Genomic DNA, 25,809 nt, shown 5'->3' on the forward strand with positions numbered 1-25,809 from the left:
CAGGTGGTCAGTAAGTCACACACCTTTTGCTTTCTACTTCTTCTGTGTGGGAAGTCACTGTTGTTGCTGCTGGCAAAACCCCAGGGCACTGCAGCGCCACCCTGGGTAATGGGACTGACTCCTTAATATCCTCCTTCCCCTCTGTCTCCATACTCATCTCTGTCCTGCTCCGATGGCGTGCCTGCTTCTCCATCAGGCTGCTAGAACTCCACGAATTTTCTACATCCCTTGCATGTCTGCTCTGTTTTGTATTCTCCACTTTTGCTTCCGCCACTCGCCCTTATTGTGTCAAGTGAGGGTGCGGAGACTCAGTGACTCCCTTGAATCCACAGCCCCCTTCAGAGTTCAGGCCTACTACTTTCTGAATCACAGTTGGTAGAAATCTCCTGTGTACTCTGGTGTAATGTCCAGAGGTACTTCTGTTTCATTATGAATGAAAAATTAGTTGCAAATAAAAGGAAAAAGGAAAAAGGTATAACTTATGCTGCCATGATGCTGACATCATCCTACCCAAAGCCATCTACAGGGTCAACGCAATCCCTACCAAAATCCCAATGGCATTTTTCACAGAAATAGAAAAAAAACTTAAAATTTGTACAGAACCACAAAAGACCCCAGCTGTCCAAAGCAATCATGAAAAAGAAAACAAAGCCAGAGGCACTGCACTTTTAGGTTTCAAACTATACTACAAAGCTATAGTCATTAAAACAGTATGGTTCTCGCATAAAAATAGACACATAGACCAATGGAACAGAATAGAAAGCTCAGAATTAACCCCCTGCATATATCTTCAACTAATAATTGACTAGGAACCAAGAATGCCTAATGGGGAAAGAATTGTCTTTTCAACAAATGGTGCTGGGAAAACTGGGTAGACACATGCAGAAAAATGAAATTGAACCTCTATCTTACACCACTCACAAAAATCAACTTGAAGTGACTCTGGAAAACAATAAGGAATTTCCCCAAAAAGTTGAAACTAGAACTACCTATGATCCAGCAACTGCACTACTAGGTATTTACCCAAAGAATACAAAAATACTATTTCAAAGAGATACATGCACCATGATGTTTACAGCAGCATTATTTACAATAGCCAATTATATGGAGACAGCCCAAGTGTCCATCAACTGATGAATGGATAAAGCAGATGTGGTATACATGTATACAATGGGATATTACTCAGCCATAAGAAATGAATGAAATCTTGTCATTTTCAAAAAATGGATGGAGCTAGGGAATAATATGCTAAGCTAAATAAGTCAGAGTAAGACTAATACCATATGATTTCATTCATATGAGGAATTTAAGAAATAAAACAAATGAGAAACGGGGAAGAAGAGGCAGACCAAGAAAAAGACTCTTAACTATAGAGAACAAATTGATGGTTACCCGTGGAGAGGTGGATGGGGAGATGGGTTAAATAGGTGATAGGGATTAAGGAGGGCACTTGTGATGAGCACAGGGTGATGTATGGAAGGGTTGAATCATTATTTTGTACACCCGAAACTATGCTGTATGTTAACTAACTGGAATTTAAATAAAAACTTAAAAAAAATTAACCTGAAGTAGATCAAAGACTTAAAGATATGACCTGATACCATAAAACTCCTAGAAAAAAACACAGGAACAAAGCTCCTTGACATTGCTCTTGGCAATTATTTTCTGGATTGATACCAAGAGCGCAAACAACCAAAAGTAAAAATCAACAAGTAGGACTAATGCTTCTCCACAGCAAAAGAAACAATCAACAAAATGAAAAAGGCAACCTACAGAGTGAGAGAAAATATTTGCAAACCATATATGAGACAAGGGGTTAATATCCAATATATATAAAGAATTCACAACTCAATAACAAAAAAAAAAAGATTTAAAAATGGACATTGGAACTAAATAGATATTTTTCTAAAGAAGACATCCAGATGGCCAACAGGTACATGAAAAGAGGCTCAACATTACTAATCAGCAAATGCAAATCAAATACAAATCAAAGCCGCAATGAGATATCACATTACACCTGTTAAAATGGCTGTCATCAAGAAGACAGAAGATAACAAGAACTGCCGAGGATGTAGAGAAAAGGGAACTCTGTGCACTGTTGGTAGGAACACACATTTTTTTATACCACCACAGAAAACAATAGGGTGGTTCCTCAAAAAAATAAGAACAATCCTATCATATGATCCAATAATTCCACATCTGGATATATACCTTAATAAAATAAAAACACAATATTTAAGAAACATAAGCAGTATTATGTTTATTGCAGTCTTCTGCACAACAGTCAACAGTCAAGATATAGAAACAATTTAAATGCCCATAAAGGAAGAATGGATAAGAAGATATATATAGATATATGTCATGAAATATTTGTGACAACATGAATGGACCTTGAGAGCATCATGCTAAGTGTGATAAGTCAGACGGGGAAAGAATTCTGTATGATATCACTTATATATGGAATCTAAAAAAAGCTGAACTCATGAAAACAGAGTAGAATGGTGGTTACAAGGGGCTGGTGGTTAAGGAAATGGGAGAGATGTTTAATGGTACAAACTTGAAACTAGTATAAAATAAGTTCTGTACAAAATTACTACCCAGATATAAGTGGTTTTTTTTTTTTTTTAATTTTTTAAACATTTATTTCTGAGAACCAGAGAGAGACTGAGTACAAGCCGGGCAGGGGCAGAGAGAGAGGGAGACACAGAATCCGAAGCAGGCTCCAGGCTCTGATCTGTAAGCACAGAGCCCAACACAGGACTTGAACCCACAAACCATGAAATCATAAACTGAGCTGAAGTCAGATGCTTAACTGACTGAGCCACCCAGGTGCCCCTAAATCAGTGGTGTTTCTATACACTAATAATGAAGTAGCATAAAGAGAAATTAAGAAAACAATTCCATTTACAATTGCACCAAAAATAACAAAATACCTAAGAATATACTTAACCAAAGAAGTGAAAGACTTGTACTCTGAAAACTATAAAACACCGATGAAAGAAATTGAAGACAACACAAACAAATGGAAAGATAGTCTATGATCATGGATTGGAGGAATTCATATCATTAAAATGTCCATAGTACCAAAAGCAACCTACAAATTCAGCAATATCCCTATGAAAATGTCAATAGCATTCTTAACAGAATTAGAGCAAACAATACTAAAATTTGTACAAACTACAAAGACCCAAAATAGCCAAAGCAATCTTGAGAAAGAAGAACAATGCTGTGTATCACAATTCCAGACTTCAAGCTGTATTACAAAGCTGTAATCATGAAGACAGTACGGTACTGGCACAAAAATAGACACATAAATCAATGGAACAGAATACAGCCCAGAAATAAACCCATGCTTATATGGTCAATTAATCTATGGAAAAGGAGTCAAGAATATACAATGGGGAAAAGACAGTATTTTCAAAAAATGGTGCTGGAAAAAACTGGACAGCTACCTGCAAAAGAATAAAACTGGACCACTTTCTAACACCATACACAAAAATAAACTCAAAATAGATTGAAGATTTAAATGTGAGATATGAAACCATAAAAGTTGTAGAGGAGAACACAGGCAGTAATTTCTTTGGCATTGGCAACATTTGTCCAGAAATGTCTCCTCAGGCAAGGAAGCAAAAACAAAAATAAACCATTAGGACTACATCAAAATTAAAAGTTTTGCACATTGAAGGAAACCATCAACAAAACTAAAAAGCAACCTACTGAATGAGAGAAGATATTTGCTAATAATCTGTTCAATAAGGGATTGATGCCCAGAATATATAAAGAACTTCTACAACTCAACACAAAGAAAACCAAATAGTCCACTTAAAAAATGGGCAGAAGACCTGAATAGACATTTTTCCAAAGAAGACATACAGATGGCCAATATACACATGAAAAGATGCTCAACATTACTCATCATGAGGGGTAGATGCAAAGTAAAACCGCAATGAAGTATTACCTCACACTTGTCAGAATGGCTAAAATAAAAAAGATAATCATAAGTGTTGCAAAGATGTGGAGAAAAAGGAATCTGTTGGTGGGAATGTAAACTGGCACAGCCACTGTGGAAAGCAATATAAAGTTCCTCAAAAAATTAAAAATAGTAATACCATAAGATCCAACAATTCTACTACTGGATATTTACCCAAAGAAATGAAACACTAATTTGTAAAGATATACGCACCCCTGTTTATTATAGCATTATTTACAGTAGCTACAATATGGAACCAACCCAAGTGTCCATCAACAGATAAGTAAATGGAGAAGTTGTAGTTTAAATATACAATGGAATACTACACAGCCATAAAAAGAATGATATTTTTGCCACTTGGGACAAGATGCATGGACTTAGAGTGTGTTATGCTAAGTAAATAAGTCAGAGTAGGAAAGACAAATACCATATGATTCCACTCATATGTGAACTCTAGAAAGCAAAACAAATGAATAAACAAACAAAAAGCAGAATCAAGTCTATAAATACAGAGATCAAGCTGATGGTTGCCAGAGGGGAGGTCAGTGGGGGGGGGGCGGGGTTGGAGGATGGACAAAATGGGTGGAGAAGAGTGGGAGATACAGGTTTCCATTTATGGAATGAATAAGTCATGGGAATAAAAGGAACTGCATGGGAATGATGGTCAATGATACTGTAATAGCATTGTATGGTGACAAATGGGGGCTACACTTGGGGTGAACACACCATATACAGAGAAGTTGAATCACTGTTGTGTACCTGAAACTAACATAACACTGTATCAAATATGCTTAAATAAAATTTTTTTTTAAAAAAGGACACTTGGGTGGTGGAGAAAAAAGAAAAAGAATCCTGGAAATCTATGTATAGTATGGTGATTACAGATAACAAGATTGTATTACAAAAATCAAACTTGGGGCACCTGCGTGGCTCGGTTGGTTAAGTGTCCAACTTTGGCTCAGGTCATGATCTTGCGGTTTGTGAGTTCAAGCCCCACGTCAGGCTCTGTGCTGACAGCTCGGAGCCTGGAGCCTGCTTCAGATACTGTGTCTCCTTCTCTCTCTGCCCCTTACTGTCTTGCTCTCTCTCTCTCTCAAAAATAAGTAAACATTTAAAAAAATCAGAAAAAAATCAAACTTGCCAAGAGCCCAGATTTTAGTTATTTCCACCACAGAAAACAAATGATATGTGATATGGTAGAGGTGCTAACAACATTGACAATCATCCTGCATTATGTACATGTATAAAATCAACATGTACACCTTAAATTTACACAATGGTATATGTGAAATATATTTCGGTTAAAAAAATTGATAGGACTGGGAAAAGGAAAAAGAAACTCACAGACGTTTCTATTTCAGCTGTCCATATTTCAACCAGCCATTGCTTTCACCTTGAGCCCACGCACTGCATGCTCCAGGACTGATTACCTGCATGGCCTCTAGAGTCAAATTGTCCCATTTCTAATCCTCACATGGCCCCTTGTTAATCCAAACCCTCAGTCCCTGTGAGCCTCAATTTTCTCGTGTGTAAGTGGGAACGCCGATGGTACTTACCTCATCGAATTACTGTGAAGGCTACACGAACTAATCCGTGTGTCATGCCCAGGTCACATCAGCGCATGATGAAATCATTGCTTTTTTTTTTTTTTTTAAATTATTAAATTTATTTGCCTTTGCTCCAGAGGGAACTATATACAAATATAGACTGGTTAGTAAAGAGTATTTTTCACTTGCAGGGGTTTGCTCTGCTTGGCACATTGACCTTCTGGAACCCTGTCTCTCAGTCAACCTTCCTTCACCATTCGAGCTCCTCACCACTGCTCCAACCCAGCCCCCAACCCCTACCCTGGGGTGGGAGAGGGGCTACATATTGCAACACAGAAATCAGAGTGCTTTCCACTGTAAAGCTATCTTAGTTTCAGAAGTCAGGAATTCTAATTATTATGTTTAAAACCCTCTTTGTAAATGTATCTCCCACTTCCTGCAGTTTATTTATAGGTGCTTTCATGTTCCTGTGAAACTACAAGAGACAATAATACCCAAACCACAAAACCATTCATTCTGGAATTAACAATGCATGTGACTCTTCTTTTCCAAAGTCACCCCCACCCCATCACCACCAAATATGAAGGCTAAAATGGATTATTTTCACACTCCACCCTTTGACACTAAGCACCACCCATACCCCAGTGAGCTGGACCCATGCATGTGGCCTGGGCCTCCCTCAGAGAATTGTCCTGTGTTGGCTTTAATTAGATGTTATTTCCTAAATATATGGTATTTTTTATACCAGTTATTTGTGGAAACAGCAGAAGCTGGTTACTGACTATGCCTTCTACCCTTAAGCTGCCTTCTTAGTGCCCTGCGAGAGAACATACAGAATCAGGGATGCTGGGAAAAATTATTTTTAGGGTGAAGGAAGCTCCTAAATGGCCTGATAATGCAGAAAGTCATCATCTTCTCAGTTTTCAAAGGGACCAGTGCTACCTGTGTCCTATTTGAATGAATTCCAAATGTACTTCACATCTGACTGAAGGAAAACCTAATAACCTAAACCAGTAGATTTTATTATTTTTTAAAATTTTTAAAAATGTTTACTTATTTTTTTGAGACAGGCAGAGCGTGAGCGGGGGAGGGGCAGAGAGAGAGGGAGACACAGAATCCGAAGCAGGCTCCAGACTCTGAGCTGTCAGCACAGAGCCCAACGTGGGGCTTGAACCCACGGACCGCGAGATCATGACCTGAGCCGAAGTCGGAGGCTTAACCAATTGAGCCAGCCAGCAGGTGCCCCAATTTATTTATTTTTGAGAGAGAGAGAGTGCGTGCATGCGAGAGTTAGTGGGGGAAGGGCGGGAGGTGGGGAGAGAATCCCAAGCAGGCTCCATTCAGTCAGCGCAGAGCCTGATGTGGGGCTTGAACTCACAAACTGTGAGATGGTTACCTGAGTCCGAAATCCAGAGTCAGATGCTCAACCAACTGAGCCACCCAAGTGCCCCGGTACTTTTGGAAGTTTGAAACAAAGAGTCTGCAGGTCTGGGTATGTAGTTCACTGAAAGTAGCAGCCTGAAATAAGCCACTGTGTGTCGACAGTATCCCTTGAACGCCTCACCAATCACTGCTCTCCGATTCATTAATAAACTTTTTTTTAATATACGTATTTTTTATTTTAGAGAGAGTGCGTGCGCGAAAGCGGAGGAGAGGGGCAGAGAGGGTGAGAGAGAGGAATCTTAAGCAGGCTCCATGTTCAGTGTGGAGCCCGACACAGAGCTAGATCCCATGACCCGGGGATCATGACCTTGAGCCGAAATCAAGAGTTGGACGCTCGACCACCAACTGAGCCACACAGGCACCCCTCAGATTCATTAATAAACTTTTTTTTTTAATTTTTTTTTCAACGTTTATTTATTTTGGGGACAGAGAGAGACAGAGCATGAACGGGGGAGGGGCAGAGAGAGAGGGAGACACAGAATCGGAAACAGGCTCCAGGCTCTGAGCCATCAGCCCAGAGCCCCACACGGGGCTCGAACTCACGGACCGCGAGATCGTGACCTGGCTGAAGTCGGACGCGTAACCGACTGCGCCACCCAGGCGCCCCCATTAATAAACTTTTAAAAAATACAGCTGTCACCTATCACAAGCTGCTGTGGTCTGAACATTTGTGTCCTCCCCAAATTCATATGTTGAAATCTAATCCCCATGGTGATATCATGAAAAGAAGTGATGAGGTCACAAGGGTAGAACCTTCATGAATGGGATTAGTGCCTTTGTATAAGAGACCCCAGACAGCTTGCTAGCCTCTTCCGCCATGGGAAGCCACAAGAAGTCTGTGACCCAGAAGAGGGCCCTCGCTTGCCCACTCCGGCACCCGGATCTTGGACCTCCAGCCTCCAGAACTGTGAGAACTGTGAGAAATAAATTTCTGTTGTTTATAAGCGACCCAGTCTGTGGTATTTGTTACAGCAGTCCAAACGGACTAAAACACAAAGCTAGTTCCCAAGAGCTTGTGAATGTTTTATGCTAGGTAGGAAAGGCATAATTGTGGACCACAGGACATAGTAAGGGAGGACAAACCTGGGGAAGCCAGAGAGATGGAAAAAGTCAGTCTGGACACAGCTGACCAAGAGAAGATGCGACTAGAACTTGGTTTCTCCACCTTGGCACTGCTGACATTGGGGCTGGATAATTTAGTGTTCTACGGACTGTCCTTTGCCTTGTAGAATCATTAGCCATAGTATCCCCAGCCTGTGCACATTTGGTGCTGGTAAGTAGCCTGTGTCCCAGTTGTAACAGAGAATGTCTCCAGACATCGCCTAAGATCCCCTGGGCTGCAAAATCACCCTCAGTTGAGAACCATTGAAGTAGAGGATTCAGAGTTTCAGAGGAAAACTTTGCACTGTTATCTGTTTAGGCCCCTGATGGCAGTGCCACCAACTGTGAGCTACTATGAAGCATTTGTCATATTCTGTCAAGAGTTTGACTTTATTTTTTTTAATGCTTATTTATTTTTGAGAAAGACAGAGCATGAACGGGGGAGGGGCAGAGAGAAAGGGAGACAGAGGATCCCAAGGAGGCCCCAGGCTCCAAGCTGTCAGCACAGAGCCCAACACAGGGCTTAAACCCACGAACCAAGAGATCATGACCTGAGCCAAAGTCGGACGTTTAACTGACTGAGACATCCAGGTGCCCCAAGAGTTTGACACTTAAAACCCATCTCAACTTGGGGCGCCTGGGTGGCTCAGTCAGTCAAGCATCTGACTTCGGCTCAGGTCATGATCTCCCGGTTTGTGGGTTCGACCCCCGCTGTGCTGACAGCTCAGAGCCTGGACCCTGCTTTGGATTCTGTGTCTGCCTCTTTCTCTGCCCCTCCCCTGTTCATGCTCTATCTCTCTCTGTCTCAAAATAAATAAAACATTAAAAAAAAATTTTTTTTTTTTAAACCCATCTCAACTTGATCCCGTCTATCCACTGTAGGGCCCTGAGCTCCAGCATTTTTCAGGATACTCATCAGAAGATTATGGAATCAATTTAGTGGGTCCTAACTAGCATTAAAAAGGAAGGGAGAAAGAAAGAAAGAAAGAAAGAAAGAAAGAAAGAAAGAAAGAAAGAGAATAAAACATTACAGAAAATATCAGAGTATACTTTGTAAAAATAAATGATTTGTAAAACTTTCAATTATGTTTTCCTGTGTGTACCACTGTGTTTGCTTGCTCATATTGGATATTGATATAAGATGTTTTTCCTTTTTCTTTTTTAATGTTTATTTTATTTTTGAGAGAGCACAAGTGAGGGAGGGTCAGAGAGAGAGAGGGAGACAGAGGATCTGAAGCTGGCTCTGCGCTGACAGCCGTGAGCCTGATTTAGGGCTTGAGCTCACCAAGTGTGAGGTCATGACCTAAGCCGAAGTCAGACACTTAACTGACTGAGCCACTCAGGTGCCCCAGCAAATGGTTTTCTTACCAAGAGTTGGCAATTAAAAGAATTTGAGAATCTCTATTCTATTTTAACATATCCTATGAACATTTACTTCACTTTTTTTTTTTTTTAATGTTTATTTATTTTTGATAGAGAGATACAGAGTACGAGCAGGGGAGGGCAGAGAGAGAGGGAGACACAGAATCTGAAGCAGGCTCCAGGCTCCGAGCTGTCAGCAGAGCCTGATGCGGGGCTTGAACTCACAAACTGTGATATCATGACCTGAGCCAAAGTCAGATGCTTAACGGACTGACTGAGCCACCCAGGTGCCCCAATTTACTTCACTTCTAATGTGCAATGTATTTATTCATTTTTCATTGCTGCTCTAACAAATTACCACAAACTTAGTGACTTAAAACAGACCACTTTCTTCTTTTATAGTTCTGGAGGTCAGAAATCCAAAATTAGTTTCACTGCCCTACAGTCAATGTGCTGACAGGGCAAGGACCCCAATCTGATAGATAGCTGCAAGGAACTGAATTCTACCCATCACCAGTGAGCTTACAGGAGGTTTGTAAGCCTCAGAGGAGGTAGCAGATGAGATGTTGTTTGCAGCCTTGTGAGACTCTCAACAGAAAGAAGACTTAGTCAAGATGTGCCTGGAGTCCAGACCCTTAGAAACTGTGAGTTAATAAATCGGTGTTTTAAGTCCCCAAGATTGTGGTCATTTGTTATGTAGCCTCAGGAAACTAATACAGACATTCAAGGGAATCACTAGTGCAAAAATCTAAACTATGCTGATGTAGTACCTGGATAGCAATATTAAAAGTAAGTGATTTTACCGGGCATCTGGGTGGCTCAGTCGGTTGAGTGTCCGACTTCGACTCAGGTCATGATCTCACAGCTTATGGGTTTGATCCCCACATCGGGCTTTGTGCCTTCAGTGTGGAGCCTGCTTGAGATTTTTCTCCCTCTCTCTCTGTTCATCCCGTTTGTGATCTTTGTCTCTCTCTCAGAATAAATAAATAAACTTAAAAAAAAAAAAAGCAAGTGATTTTATGCAATAACATGGAGAAATCTCCAAGTATTTTTGCTAAGTGACATAAACCACATCCAAAAGGCTGCATACTATAAGATTCCATTTATATGACATCTTGGAGATGACAAAACTATAGGGATGAAGAACAGGTCAGTGGTTAACAAAGGTTGGGGGGGTGTTGACTACAAAGGGCAACAGGACGGCATCTGGGCGGCACGTGGACTGTTCCCTATTGTGACTGTGGTCATAGGTACACTTCTCTATATGTTTGTCAAAGGCCATGGAACTGTATACCACACAGATAGTGACTTTTCCTTTGCACAAATTTAAACATAAATTTTAAAATTGAGTGACTTTGAAAGAATTACAGATTCCTTACTTGGAATTCCTTGCCCTAAGGTTTTCCCTCAGCTGGGCAGTAAGAAAGGCTGAAGTTAAGAATTCCTTGTCCCAAGATTTCAGCCACCACCGTGGGGCTCAGCTGGGAGTCATAGAGGAGGTGGCTTCCTGGGCTTGCCCTCTAAACACATCTGTCCATCTCATGGAGTCAGGGTCCAGTGCTAATGATGAATTCCAATATATGGCCTGGTGAATTTGCTGAATTTCAAAGATAAGCAAAACTTTTAGGAAACGTGAATTATGTAGAAGGGCAGAAGTCAGGTTGGCTTTATATTTCTCCACAGTTGCAATGTCTAAAAATGTGTGGCAATGGATTAGAATTGGAGACATTAGTATGAACATTTAGTTTCCTCTAGATACAGATGGACATGTATAGTACTATTTCTAGATGCGTATATACATTAGTTGGCATGCCCACATACTTCTTTAGTCTGTCTGCTAAGAGGGTCCAGAAGAAGCAAAAGGAAAGAAGTGCCACACCCTGGTGGCAGTGAACACACCCAGCACCCAGATCTTGGATTCTAAACACCATTCTTCAATAAAAGGGAACAGGGCTCACTGGAGAAAGGGCTGGTCTTAGGGCTGGGGTTGGGAATATACAAGACGAGCCTGGAAAATGTTGTGGTGCCAGGAAGTAAGGAAGGGCTCAAAAAAGATGGTGGGTGCATGTCAAGGGGACTCAAGAGCCAACTTAAAGGGGTGCCTGCGTGGCTCAGTCATTTAAGCATTTGACTCTTGATATTGGCTCAGGTCATGATTCCAGGATGGAGATTAAGCCCCACTCTCTCGCTCTCAAAATAAATAAAATAGAAAAACTTAAAAAAGAAAGAGCAGACTGAAAGAACTCACAGTGGCCAAACCTGAAACAATCTGAGCAACGAAATAAATAACTGAGTATTGGATTATAACCCAAAGTAGAAAATAAATATCTGAGGGGCGCCTGGGTGGCTCAGTCGGTTAAGCGTCCGACTTCAGCTCAGGTCACGATCTCACGGTCCGTGAGTTCGAGCCCCGCATCGGGCTCTGGGCTGATGGCTCAGAGCCTGGAGCCTGCTTCCGATTCTGTGTCTCCCTCTCTCTCTGCCCCTCCCCCGTTCATGCTCTGTCTCTCTCTGTCTCAAAAATAAAAACGTTAAAAAAATTAAAAAAAAAAAAAAGAAAATAAATATCTGAGTCCACCCTGACGCAATGAGTGGGTAAATAAAGAAATAAGAGTAGAGAAATCTGCTGTACAAAAGAAATTCACACAATTCATGTAGGGTCCTCTGCTCTTGAATCAATACTCTCAAAACGTCCTATCCCTTCAGCGTGGGCTGTGCATAGCGACCTCCTTCCAGAGTACAGCATGGAAAGAAGGGCACGGTTGGAGACCTCCCAATAAACACTGCCACTGCTATGTAATCAAGCTTGATGTCAGTGGACAGCATGAAACCTGCATGTGCTGTGGTGAGGATGGGACTTAGCCCTGGTGGTGTCCCCCTCAAGAACCCTGAACCTGACCATGAGGAAAACATCAGACAAACCAAAACCGAGGGCCAGTCTGGAAAGTAGCCTGACCCATACTCCTTCGAACTGCCAAGGTCAAAAACAAGAAAAATATGAGGACCTGTCCTGGTCCAGAGGAGCCTAAGGAGAAAGGATGTTTCAATATAATATATCCTGGATGAGGTCCTGGGACAGAAGAGGATATCAGGTTAAAACCAAGGAAATTCAAATAAAGTATGGACTTTAGTTAATAATAATGTATTGACTCACTAGTTTTGACAATTGTGCATACTAATGTAAGATATTGACACTGGGGACAACTTGATGCTGGGTATAGAACCCTCTGTACTGGGTTGCCTGGGTGGCTCAGTCAGTTGACTGTCCGACTCTTGATTTCAGCTCAGTCATGATCCCAGGGTTGTGGGATTGAGCCCCTGCATCGGGCACCAGGCTGGGCATTCTCTTTATCCCCTTCCCTCTGCCCCTCCCCAACTCACACACACACTCTCATTCTCACTTAAAAAAACCCACCCTCTGTAGTACTCTTACAAGTTTTCTGTAAATCTAAAACTACTTTAAATTTTATTTTTTAATTGAGCTCTTTGTCTTTTTTAAAAATTTATTTTAGAGAGAGAGCACAAGTGGAGGAGGTGGCGGAGGGAGAGAGGGAGAGAGAGAAAGAATCTGAAACGGGTTCCACACTCAGCACTGAGCCCAACGCACGGGACTGGAACTCACGGACAGTGAGATCATGACCTGATCTGAAGTCGGGCGCTTAATCGACTGAGCCACCCAGGAGCCCCAGAGCTCAGTTCTTTGTAGCCAAGAAAGCATATCAAAAAGCAAGCGATGAAACTAATCCAGAGTAGAGATGGGCATCATGTGAGAGGTGAGTGTGGCTTACTACAAATAATTGCTATTTCAGGTGAACGTAACTGCAGTATGTGATGAGTAAATGGAAAGATGACAAAACTTGAGAAGAACCACTCTACTTATTTTCCCCTGTCGCTCAAAGCAGAAAAGGCAACCATATCTCTCAATTTCTAAATCTTCATGTTAACTGGAAGTAGTTTCTAAGGCTTTATAATTGTAGCATTGGAAGGAATATCCAAAATTGCCGAGTCCTGTCCCATCACCTTGCAGATGGGGAACGGAGCATCTGTGTGCTTGGTTTTTAAGGAAACCATACAAGCCTACTTCTGCTTATAAAACAAATAAATCAGGAAGTGGATACTAATTTCACAAAATGAGCCAATGCAGTATTCCTTTCAATGTGCTCCCCATATGCTTTTAAAGTGCAATCCAGCTTATAAAAATGGAATCCACACACACACACATGACCTTTAGGAATTCATCTAAATTTAGCAGATACACATTCCCAGAATGTCTAATATGTGCAAGGCTTTGTACGGGGCACCATGGGCATCGTTGAGAGAGACACCCCCGCCTCACTGTGAAGTGTTACATGACCTTGAAGAAAACTTCATTTATCCTGGAAACATACAAAACAGGTTGTGACCATTTTCAGAAATCTTCAGAGTCCAACTACAAGGAACAAAAACCATGGTCACACCCATTTCCTGATGCCCTCCTCCTCCTCTTCAGTTCTCTCTCCGTCATTGCTCTTCTGTGTGCCAGGCCAAGAGCCCACAAACATCTGATTAAAGCGAGTCAAGAGTTCCCTGGGAGGGACGGGAACTTGTCCCTGTCCTCCTCGTTTAAATACACTTGCATTTGGAGGAAGTAAAGCTGAGTCTGCTCCACCCTGGTGTGAGTGGGGCCCCGTGTCCCTGGCAGGCCCCATGTCCCCATATGTCCCTTGGCAAATTCTGCCTCTTCTGGGAAGACCCGTTGCTGCCTGCGTTTCAGCCTCGCCCATTCCCTCCCCTTCCTGCCAGTCAGACCCAGTTTCCTCAGCACGCAGAGAACACCCCATCGGCAGTTGCTAGAAAGGGTCAGCGCCCAGCCAACAGTTATGGGTCTGGCCCCCATCCATGTGCCCTCAGCAGACTGGAAACCTCCATAGGCTTGAGCGGAAGTTAATGGAACACGCACTAACCATCCTAACATTTCACAACAAGAAAGGGCTCACAGAAAACAAAATTAAAATGTTAAACTAAATTAAAAATGTCCACATGGAGACTTAAAAAAAGAAATTGGGAGAATAACATTGACAACACAAGTGGAAAGCCCACACGTCTGTTCCGGTTCTTTTAGAAAGAACCCGCAATCTGAGAGGAATGCTCACATCCAAATATTCTTTTTTTTTTTTTAATGTTTATTTGTTTTGAGAGAGAGAGGGCATGAGCATGAGTGGGCGAGAGGCAGAGAGAGAGAGAGAATCCCAAGCAGTCTCTGCACTGTCAGCGCAGAGCCCAACGCAGGGCTCGATTTCACCAACTGTGGGATCATGACTTGAGCTGAAATCAAGAGTTGGATGCTCAACCGACTGAGCCACCCAGGTGTCCCTCATAGCCAAATATTCTGAGCAACTTGCAAACTAGAGCCGGGGAAGGAGGGGCAGAAAAAGATGTGAACTATCAGCCTGAGTATTTCACGGCTGTCCATCTCACAAATGAGCTTCCAAGACTGATAGGAATCTTTTTTCTTTTTTCTTTTTTTTTTTTTTTTTTACAATTTTATTGTGAAGAAATATACATAACATTTATCCTTGTAATATTTGTAAGCATATACTCAGTGGCATTAATTACATTCAAAATTCTTTGTACCCATTACTATGAGTTACCCCAAATTGAAAATAACCTCTGTGGGGCTCCTGGGTGGCGCAGTCGGTTAAGCGTCCGACTTCAGCCAGGTCATGATCTCGCGGTCCTTGAGTTCGAGCCCCGCGTCAGGCTCTGGGCTGATGGCTCAGAGCCTGGAGCCTGTTTCCGATTCTGTGTCTCCCTCTCTCTCTGACCCTCCCCCGTTCATGCTCTATCTCTCTCTGTCCCAAAAATAAATAAACGTTGAAAAAAAAATTTTTTTAATTAAAAAAAAAAAAATAACCTCTGTACTCATGAAGAGTATGAGTTACATCCAGATTGAAAATGTCCGCTGCACTCTTGAAGGAATAACTCCACCTTCCCCACCCCTGACTTTAGTCCTTGGTAATCTCTCCTTTCTTTTTTTTTTTTCCTTTACTTTTTAAATTTACATCCAAGTTAGTTAGCATATAGTGCAACAATGATTTCAGGAGTAGATTCCTTAGTGCCCCTTACCCATTTAGCCCATCCCCCCTCCCAAAACCCCTCCAGCAACTCTCTGTTCTCTATATTGAAGAGTCTCTTATGTTTTTGTCCCCCTCCCTGTTTTTATATTGTTTTTGCTTCCCTTCCCTTATGTTCCTCTGTTTTGTCTCTTAAAGTCCTCATATGAGTGAAGTCATATGATTTTTGTCTTTCTCTGACTGACTAATTTCACTTAGCATAATACCCTCCAGTTTTATCCACGTAGTTGCAAACGTCAAGATTTCCTTCTTTTTGATTGCTGAGTAATACTCCATTGTATATATATACCACATCTTCTATATCCATTCATCCATTGATGGACATTTGGGCTCTTTCCATACTTTGGCTATTGTGGATAGTGCTGCTATAAACATTGGGGTGCATGTGCCCCTTTGACACAGCACACCTGTATCCCTTGGGTAAATACCTAGTAGTACAATTGCTGGATTGTAGTATAGTTCTATTTTAGTTTTTTGAGGAACCTTCATACTGTTTTCCAGAGTGGCTGCACCAGCTTGCATTCCCACCAACAATGCAAAAGAGATCCTCTTTCTCCGCATCCTTGACAACATCTGTTGTTGTCTGAGTTGTTAATGTTAACCATTCTGACAGGTGTAAGGTGGTGTCTCCATGTGGCTTTGATTTGTGTTTCTCTGATGATGAGTGATGTTGAGCATTTTTTCATGTGTTGGTTGGTCATCCGGATGTCTTCTTTGGAGAAGTGTCTATTCATGTCTTTTGCCCATTTCTTCACTGGATTATTTGTTTTTTTGTGTGTGTTGAGTTTGATAAGTTCTTTATAGATTTTGGATACTAACCCTTTATCTGATATGTCGTTTGCAAATATCCTCTCCCATCCTGTCAGTGGTCTTTTAGTTTTGCTGATTGTTTCCTTTGCTGTGCAGAAGCTTTTTATTTTGATGAGGTCCCAATAGTTCATTTTTGCTTTGGTTTCCCTTGCCTCTGGAGATGTGTTGAGTAAGAAGTTGCTGCAGGCAAGATCAAAGAGGTTTTTGCCTGCTTTTTCCTTGAGGATTTTGATGGTTTCCTGTCTTACGTTTAGGTCTTTCATCCATTTTGAGTTTATTTTCGTGTATGGTGTAAGAAAGTGGTCCAGGTTCATTCTTCTGCATGTTGCTGTCCAGTTTTCCCAGCATCATTTGCTGAAGAGACTGTCTTGTTTCCGTTGGATATTCTTTCCTGCTTTGTCAAAGATTAGTTGGCCATATGTTTGTGGGTTCATTTCTGGGTTCTCTATTCTGTTCCATTGATCTGAGTGTCTGTTTTTGTGCCACTGATCGGAATCTTTAATCCAAGTTTAGTCACCTGAGCTGGCTCTTAAAATAACAACTTATATGCATCATATTGTACTTAAATTTTAAGTTTTGACTGTTTAATGTAAAGTTCTCTTTCAAATGACATAATCTTGTCTTTGCAAGTAACATGCAAGAAATTGCAAGAGGCTGAGTCTCAGGCTTCTGCTACTTCTGTCAGTGCCTAGTGCACCTAAGCAGCTAATAGTAGGTGCACAATATGAAATGGAATTTGAGTTCCTCACAAAACTAACATCGCCCTCAGTAAAAATCTGCAATCCCCCTGTTAAAGCAGGTGCATTCTGGGGGGCACCTGGGTGGCTCAGTCTGTTAAGCATCCGACTTCAGCTCAGGTCATGATCTTACAGCTTGTGGGTTCGAGCCCTGCACTGGGGTTTGCGGTGACATCTGGGAGCCTAGAGCCTGCTTCAGATTCTGTGTCTCCCTCTCTCTCTCTCTGCCCACCTCCGCTGCTCATGCTCTTTCTCTGTCAAAACTAAATAAATATTAAAAGAAAAAAAAAAACAGTGCATCCTTAACTCTCCAGAAAACTACTTCTCTCTCACTTTCTTACACATCCCTGGAAGTGAGACACTGTGAGCACCTCCTCCCCACCCCTGTGATCTTCCAGTCAGTCCAGACAATCAGCTTGTGTGCAAAGGTATGGTCAAACTGATTGGAAAATACTGAACTGCTTTCATCCCTGTTGGTCAACAGACACTGCTCTGAGCCACCAAACGTTCTCCCCCTGCCATCCGTGCTCCACCCCTGGGACTCCCAGACTGCCTCATCAACTGTACCAGTTTGCTAGGATGGCTGTAACTCAAGTCCACACACTGGGAGGCTTATACAACAGAAATGTGAGGTCTTACAATTCTGAGAGTAGACATCTGAAATGCAGGTGTTCCCTCTGAAGCTGTTTTTAGAGAAGGATCTATTCCAGACCTCCCCTCTAGCTTCTGGTAGTTTCCTGACAATCTTTGGGCTTGTAACCTGATCAGAGATCATCACCTTGGTCTCCACCTCCATGTTCACATGGTGTTCTTCCTGTGTGAGTCTCTGGGTCCAAATTCCCCCTTTTTATAAGCACAATAGTCATTTGGATTAGGGGTCCACCTACTCCAGTACGATGTCCTCTTAATACATCCACAGTGATCCTATTCCAAATAAGGTCACATTCTCAGGTTCTGAGTTAGGATTTCAACATATGACCCATCCTCCCCAAATTGATGTGTTGAAATTCTACCCAAAACATACAATTTTACCCATAACATCATCTACCAACTTGGGCAAACAGGAGGTCTCCAGGATTCACTCCAGCCCCTCATCGATTCTGATTTGTCCGTTCATGTGATGTAGCACTTGGGAAATACTTTAAATATTACGTTACTCCCATAAAGTTCATTCAGTGCTAATTGGTTGACTGACTTCCCAAGGTAAATATAAAGATTTGTATATTAGTGATTCTGAGCCAGCTGCATGCTTAGAATTCCACCTTTATGTTTTACAAGCTGGTGAATCAGGAGGCACCAAATGGATCTACCTAGCTCCCCTCCCCTGGTGTCTAAGGAAAACCAGACTCTCAGAAGCTATTGGCAGCATGCTGAAGGAGGTTCTTAGAGGCTGGAGGCCTTTGACATCCAGCCATGAAGGTCTCTGAATTCGTGATCTGTTGGGATGAGCCAAGGTGGAATGAAGGTGTCTTTCAATGATAGGAGGAAGACCTTCAAGGGACTGAAGAAATTTCTTGCAGAACAGAGGAGTCCTTGGTAACCTCGAGCAAACTGAGGATCTCAACTACAGAGCCATGCATAGTGTTCTCATTTCCTCCCATGCACTTTTTCTTCTCCTGTTTGTCAAGGGATTTCCAGCCATGGCCACATTTCAACTAATTGTCACAAAGCATGGCTCGGATCGTGTTTCAGCTTTCTTCTCTCCCTCCAGGACAGAATAACAGTTCCAGTGTTTGAATATCACTTCACAACTTTAACACTCACCACCGCCACCCCCTCCTGCCTGTTGGGGGGAAAATTTCCTTTCAAAATAAGGTTGGATCTAGGCCACATGGTGGATAGAACACCATCTACTCTTTGGGGTGGGGAGTGCAGGGCATAAGACGGAGGCGCCCTTGGGCATTTCAGTCAGGGACTTGAGCAATTCTTTAGGCCATTAGTTTTCAATGGTCTCCTTTCCAAGTTCAACAACAGCAGCTTCCTTCTTTTTTTCAAAATCCATTTTGAATAAAGAGTGCTATGCCATAAAATAAACAACTTTAAAATTTTCTGATACAGGAAAACACTCTCCTTCTCAGAGCCGAGAACTCTGCAGTTCCAAGGAGTTTGGGCCTTACTTGGACACCCACAGTTGTCTCCCCATGGCAAGGACAGCCTGGATTCAAGTGGCCTCTTTCTCAGCCCCAGGCTCCTGCTCCTGCCCCCCCCCCCCCGCCACCTTCAAATGAAGCTGGCCCTCCTCTTGTTTTCTCTCTCCTGCCCATTGGGGGACAAAATGTCCTTTCAAAATAATGTCTCTGACCACAGAATCCTGAAAGGAGCTATGGCCACAGGAGGAGAGAGCACGGGGAGTCCCAAGTCAGGAGACATCTGAGTGTAAACATCTGGGCAGCTGTCTCGGGCTCTGTGCAATGGCAGCCTGACGTTTTGACAAGCCCTCTTGATCTTTTATTATGCCCTCTGAGCCTCATGCTGAATTCTGTGGTGAGGCTTCTGTTTCTGTCATGTTGGAGGCTTGGAGGAGAGAGCAGAAGGAGAAAAAGAGATCACAGAGCTTATGGCTGCTGTAGCTTTAGGCCATTCTAATGAATGCTGCCATCCTTCTCTTGGGTCCCAGCTCATCACTAGAGTATGGGTTCCTCACCTTCTGGCTGAGGGTAGCTGCAGGTTCTAACCAACCCCCATTGTCCCAGTGCATCAACACCCCATAGTATCTGGGGGCAGCCTGGAGGTATTTGGTAGTGTAACAGTCTGGGACACCGAAAGGCTGATGATCCTGCTCTTTTTTCCAACAGTGAGACTGTGAAAGGTGATATAAAATGGAGTCGCTCATGCTGGGGTGGGGTGGGGGTTTAAAATGGAGCCAGGAGGCTACTAAGGAGTTGGGCCTTCCATATGTCCTCGCCAGGTGGAACCATGAATTTTTGAACTAGGCCAAACCACAAATACTCCAAGAACTCTGAAGACTTGCAAGTTGCTACAGTAACAGACCTTTGCGTAGAGAGAGCCTTAGCAACCAGTTCTGTTCAGCTCTGATTTGTTTTCTTCTGCCAACACCCATCAAAATGTTTTGTAAACAACTTAAAATTTTTTTGTCTTTAAGAGCCCCTGATTTTTGCTCCCTAGTGGGATATTGTCTGGGTTGCTGCTCAAATCTGTGGACGCTGAATTGCAATTATCTGATCACAAATAAACACTTTTGCTTAATCTTTGCCTCCTGACAATTTTTGGTTGACAGAACCCTAGCGCTATTCCAACATCAGCTACTCCAGCACTTCTGCCTTTAGGTGGAAAGGCTCTCCGTGACTTAAAGAGGGAGAAGCAGACACACTTAATCTCTAGCTGGTGATTCAGCTACATTATTGTGTATGTAGGTGCAAATCAACTGCTGAACTATAAGTGATGCTTGACAATAAGCCCATTGCCAAGAAGCTCCATTGGGCTCATCACACTGGTCTGGTAATATTTGGAATTGTAAACTGTACTGCTTGGTATAATAGACTTCAGTTTTCATTTGGCCCAGTCCACCATAGCCGCAAAGAATTCCTCAGGAAGGCACATCTGGAAGTGCTCTTATAGGTGTGTTGGAGGCTGGATGTCTGACTGACATGGGAGCAATCCAATGGGAGTAATACCTCTCTATTGGACACCAGATACCAGAAAAAGGTTGGGGACATAGAAACATTTTTGATCTCTATCTTCTTGAGTTCCTCACCTTCAAAGAAGAAACACAGGCATGCTTAGTAGTTCCAGCCTTCTGACTTGGGAAGAAAATGATATAAGTACTTTCCTGAATTTTTAATTGTTTGGTCATAGTGAAAGGCAAGGTTTTAAGGCAAATTTGCATTCATTAAACCTCTGACTACAAGGGGGAGAAGGGAAGGGGCAAGATCAGAATCTAAATGTTCCCCATATGGGACTTGCTTTCTATACAGTAACAGTCTTGAGGTCTTGGACTATCCATAGCTATTCTTGCACATGCCTGGCTGTTTTACTGCATGGGAAAATTTGGTCCTGACACATTTTGTCCTAAACTAAGAAATAAAGCTTCTTACATGGGTTCTTTAAGAGGCAGGAGGTTATGTGCTATGGCTTTATTAGAGAATGCAATCAAAGGAGTCGGGGAAAGAGCGGAGATGGGGAGTTGGGAGAGCCAACGTGTCTTTTGAGAGAAGAGCAGAAGAATTTATATTTGGGCTGTCAAATAAGATCTTGCCCAACTCTGTCCCCATTCTGGATTGTATAAGTTGTGGGCACTGAGTGGTCCCATGCCTCACCAACCTTGAGGAAGTTGAGGCCCAGGTCAAGGGGATCATGTTGCAAGAGGTGAGGACTGTCAGGCTGTTGGAGGCTCCATGGAGCTGGTTGTCTCAGAGAAGGTTGGATGGGAACAAGTGACCTCTGACTCCAGTGTCTTCTAGGCACAAGAGCAAGAGTGGGATTTGACCTTACACCACAGGTGGCTCTGTGTCCCATTCACATGTTTGCATCTTCTCATCTCTTTACCCTCCTCCTTGGTTTGGACTAACCCATCAGCATGGTAGACACCGACGTGCATGATGAAGAGATCCTTCTTCAAGGCAGGATTTGCTTACCAGCCTTGGGAAGTGCAATCAGCAGACAGCCTCCAGCTTCTTGTTTAGGCTCTGCCTCTGTTGCAGAGTTTCTTTGCCTGAGGTCACTCCCAGCCTGGGGCAGTCTGCATTTGGTGACTGAACATGGGCTGGCCATTTATTTCAAGGAGATAAAGTCCTACACATTTGTCTTGGGTCAGCTCCAGAGGTCCCCTCTGGGTTGGTCTATGTCACGGTTTGACTTCTCCCCCTGTCAGTCCTTCCATCCTGTCACAGGAGTTGATACCTAATAGAAATCTACCTAATACCCAAAACGCCATATCAGCTTCTGCCCCTGGAGAACCCACGTTGCCACAACCAGCTGACAATATCAACACTATCATATGCCCACCATGTGTCAAGTATGTTTAATGAATTGGAAAAGTTAAGTCATTCAAGAATGTACAGTTTGTCTTCTACCTCTCACCTCTGGCCCCCACCAGCCTCAAGGGACCTACGGGCCAGAGAACCTGGGGACAGAAAGCTTTGGAATTCCTGCTACTAAGTGCCCAAAGCAGTGCATTGGGAACATTACTATACATGTGACCTCATGATATATCCAAAGGCTAGGACATATAGGTACATTTATGTTCAATATTTGGTGGCTGTAGACGACCAGAACCCTTGTATTTGCTCTTTAGGTTACTTACCACTGTCCTGGTTTCCATATTTATTAGCCCATGGGGAAGGCAGAGAGCCCTGTAGCCCTGTATCCTTCTTTTCTGCTTCTCTCCCACCCCCGGTCTTCTAGGGTGGTCCCATCTAGCATCACGATAGCATTCTGTTTGCTCATGTCATAAACTATGGGGTGACATCATAGGGGGCATGCCCTGTGCAGCATTACAGCCTCCATTATTCCATGAATGAGACTCACAGAACATGTAGTGTGTACTTATGTGGTCTCACACCTATGCGCTCCAGCACACCCTCCAGACAAGGCTCATCCCTCTTTCCATCAAGTTGTACCTGGAATCTCTTTGGCAGTCTTCTCTCCCAGTGAAAATAATGTATACTTCTTTTTTTTTTCAGTTCTTTTTTAATGTTTATTTATTTTTAAAAGAGAGACAGAGTGTGAGCGGGGAGGGGCAGAGAAATATAAGGAGACACAGAATCTGAAGCAGGCTTAAGGCTCTGAACCTGACAGCAGAGAGCCTGACGTGGAGCTCGAACTCATGGACAGCGAGATCATGCCTTGAGCCAAAGTCGGAGCTTAACTGACTGAGCCACCCAGGCGCCCCAAAATATACTTCTTTAGAGAGAAATGGAAAATGTAATTGAGAACTGAACATCTGTTGGAACCATCTTCTCTCAAATTCCATGCTATTTGATCCAGACATAGCGTAATGATGCATGGTCACTGACAGGAAGCTCCCTGTTTGCTCCATGCTATAGTTCAGGCCTGATGTGGTATGTCTACTCTCAGTATTGGAAATTCTTTCCATGTCCTGTCCTAACCACTGATTCATTTTGTGGAGCTGGGAATTATTGGGAGATTGCCAACTTAACTCAGTGAATAAACAAAAAACTAAGTTAAAGAGATCCAGAGGAAGTCAAAGGACAGGCACAGGTCAGGTAGGTGCTTGTGGCAGAAACAGCTGGAGGTCACCAACTATCCATGACTTCCTAGATTTCCCGGTGTCCCTTGCAGTTGAGGCATGTGTCTAGGCCTGGCCAACAGCCCAGAAGAAGTCATGCATGGCATTTTTATGCTGAGGCATTTAACAGCTGGTGTGCCTCCACTGTAATCTCTTTCTCCTACTCCAGTGAACTTGGAGAACATAGCTTCCAAGCAGTGAAGCAATGAAATGGATAAAGACCACTTAAGCCACAATAGGCCTCTTTTCTCTCCCTGTAATCTTTGGTTCCTAGAGCCTCCCCAGGCTTTCTCTTCTCCCTGCCCTCCTGCCCCCATTCCTCAAATTACATCTTTCCCTGGTAAGGAGGCTAGGAGTAGCACTTGACAGAGACATTCGTGTGAGTAATATAAAGCTCAGGGTCATCCTGTGGAATTTGTCTATGAGACAATAATTTCCTGTTCTCCAGTGTCGCCTGTGTCTCTGTGGGGCCCGTGATGGCATAAGAGGAAACCCATCATGCTTTTCTTATTGCTAATTCTACAACTAGTCCTTGAACTAGGAATCATGTAACTTTAATTTTTCTCCAAGAGAATGCCCATGTGGTTGGATTTTGTACCATACTTAGTATTTGCTCTCTGTTATCTCTAATTAATGATAGAAAATATTCACATTTCAACGATTTTCAGGACCATTTATTTACTCTTTTTTTCAAGCTAACCAAATTTTATTTCCATTTCGTGATATTTATTACAACTGAGAAAATACTCAGTCCTTCTAAATCAAGATCAAAGTAAACATATAATAAAGCACTGTATTATATAGGCCTTGTCAAGAAAGTTTTTGCTTAATCCACTGACTCTGAAAAATTAACTTTCCTTACTCTTTTACTTGTATCCCAGATTGAGATTTTGCCACAACATGGCGGAAGTAGAGACCTTTTCCTAGACATTTGAACAAATAAAAGCCTGTGGGCCAGCCACAGATTTTGTTTTAAATAAAAAATGGATCTAAGTCTGTGCTCTGTTTTCAACAGTGAATTCCTTCATGGCTCCTTAAGTGTTCTTCTGGCTGTTACTTCCATTGCTGACTTCACAAACAGGACATCAGGATTCCAAGGACACTGCGTCTTCTGGACCTGTCAGGAGACTCTGCCCTGGCCTGCCATCCTGATGGCATCCCTACCAATTATTGTCCTGTTTTCTCATCCACTCCCTGCCCCCCTTTCCCAGATGTTCATGTATTAATTCTTGCCAGATCCTTGCTATTACTGCTCTTTGGGGCCCTTTCAGAATAAGGAGTGAGCAAGTTTACAATTTAAACCTTATGAGTTTGCATTTTCAAGTTTTGAACTTAAACCTTTTGGTGATTACTCTTGTCCAAATCAGCTTCCTGCCCTCGTGAAAAAAAAAAAAATTGTCTCCAAAAACATTTGACATCTAGTAGCTATTGCAGAAGAACATATTGTTGGTGATTTAAGTGTAAAGGAACCAGAAACATATGGATTACATTTCCTTTTAAATGAACATGGTCTTCAAAATGAAGAGAGTCAATGAATTATTTGGCAACATCCGGTTTAGAGGTGGTCAATATTAAAGTATGTGAAAGGTAAGTCAGAGCACGAGGCCTGCTTCCAGGATTTCCCATCCTTGAGTGGCAGGAAGCTGCTATTCTTGGTTCCATTGAGGCCACTCCTCAGCTGTGAGGCCTGTGGTGCAACACAACCACTGGTCTGGGTTGAGAGACCACTACTGTCCAAAAACATTACTTAGTAATGGTTCACCGTTCAAATGCATTTAACTAACACTCATAAATAAATGGCTCATAAATGCAAGACATAGCACTAATGGGGGTTTTATACACTTGAAGCCATCGCAATATATTAGTTATGAGTCCAGTCTTTGTAAACAGAACAGTCTGGTTTCAGATCCTAGGTAAGTGACCTTGGGCAAATCCCTGTGCTTTTCTGGGTCTATGTCCTCATCTGTATGAGCATTAAATAAGACAATGAACATAAAATGCCAGGTTCAGACCCTAAAAGATTCATTACTATGCAGATTTATTTGACTTCTCAGGATGGAGAAGAATGCGTTTTTGTCACTGCAACAGGAAGAATGATTACAGCCTTTATTGTATCAGACCCAATCTGACCCAGGTATGTGTTTCCAAGTTTTGCACAATGTGTAGAGATTGGTCAGAGATCTGATTAAACATTCATCTCTGAACTGTCTTTGTATTTCATATGTTTGGTATATTAGCGAAAATGAGAATCTAATTTGAAATTTGAAATTACTGTAAGAATTATTGAATAGCTTTCAAGTGCAGAACAGTGAGCTAGCTAGGGTGGGGAATACAGATTTGGGGATAAGTTAGCCAAGACCTGTAATCGACAGACAGAATTCAAGAAAGTACTGTAATAGGAAGCGACCTTATATTATGGATACCCTGCGAATGCAAATCTGTCTTCTACTTCTAAACCTGTGTGGGGTTGGCAGCCTTTTTGGAATCGGGTCCCGCTGTATTCCTGAGTCATTCTGAA

General features: G+C 42.5%; 2 long non-coding RNA genes across 2 annotated transcripts in view; one reads left to right on the forward strand and one right to left on the reverse strand.

Moving 5' to 3' along the window:
• Positions 1–22,511, reverse strand: part of LOC123602060 — a 35,570-nt gene extending 13,059 nt beyond the window's left edge. Inside the window, exons 1-3 of the long non-coding RNA XR_006714346.1 lie at positions 22,347–22,511; positions 10,803–11,020; positions 5,527–5,660 (exon numbers count right to left, since the gene is read on the reverse strand). This is a non-coding gene — a long non-coding RNA (uncharacterized LOC123602060). The remainder of the gene's footprint in view (positions 1–5,526; positions 5,661–10,802; positions 11,021–22,346) is intronic.
• On the forward strand, positions 7,548–10,095 carry LOC123602062. The gene is made up of 2 exons (XR_006714347.1): positions 7,548–7,876; positions 9,826–10,095. It is a non-coding gene; the product is annotated as an uncharacterized LOC123602062 (long non-coding RNA).
• Positions 22,512–25,809: the final 3,298 nt, after the last annotated feature.

Source organism: Leopardus geoffroyi, chromosome A1 (genome assembly GCF_018350155.1).
Source record: "Leopardus geoffroyi isolate Oge1 chromosome A1, O.geoffroyi_Oge1_pat1.0, whole genome shotgun sequence".
Lineage (NCBI taxonomy): Eukaryota > Metazoa > Chordata > Mammalia > Carnivora > Felidae > Leopardus > Leopardus geoffroyi.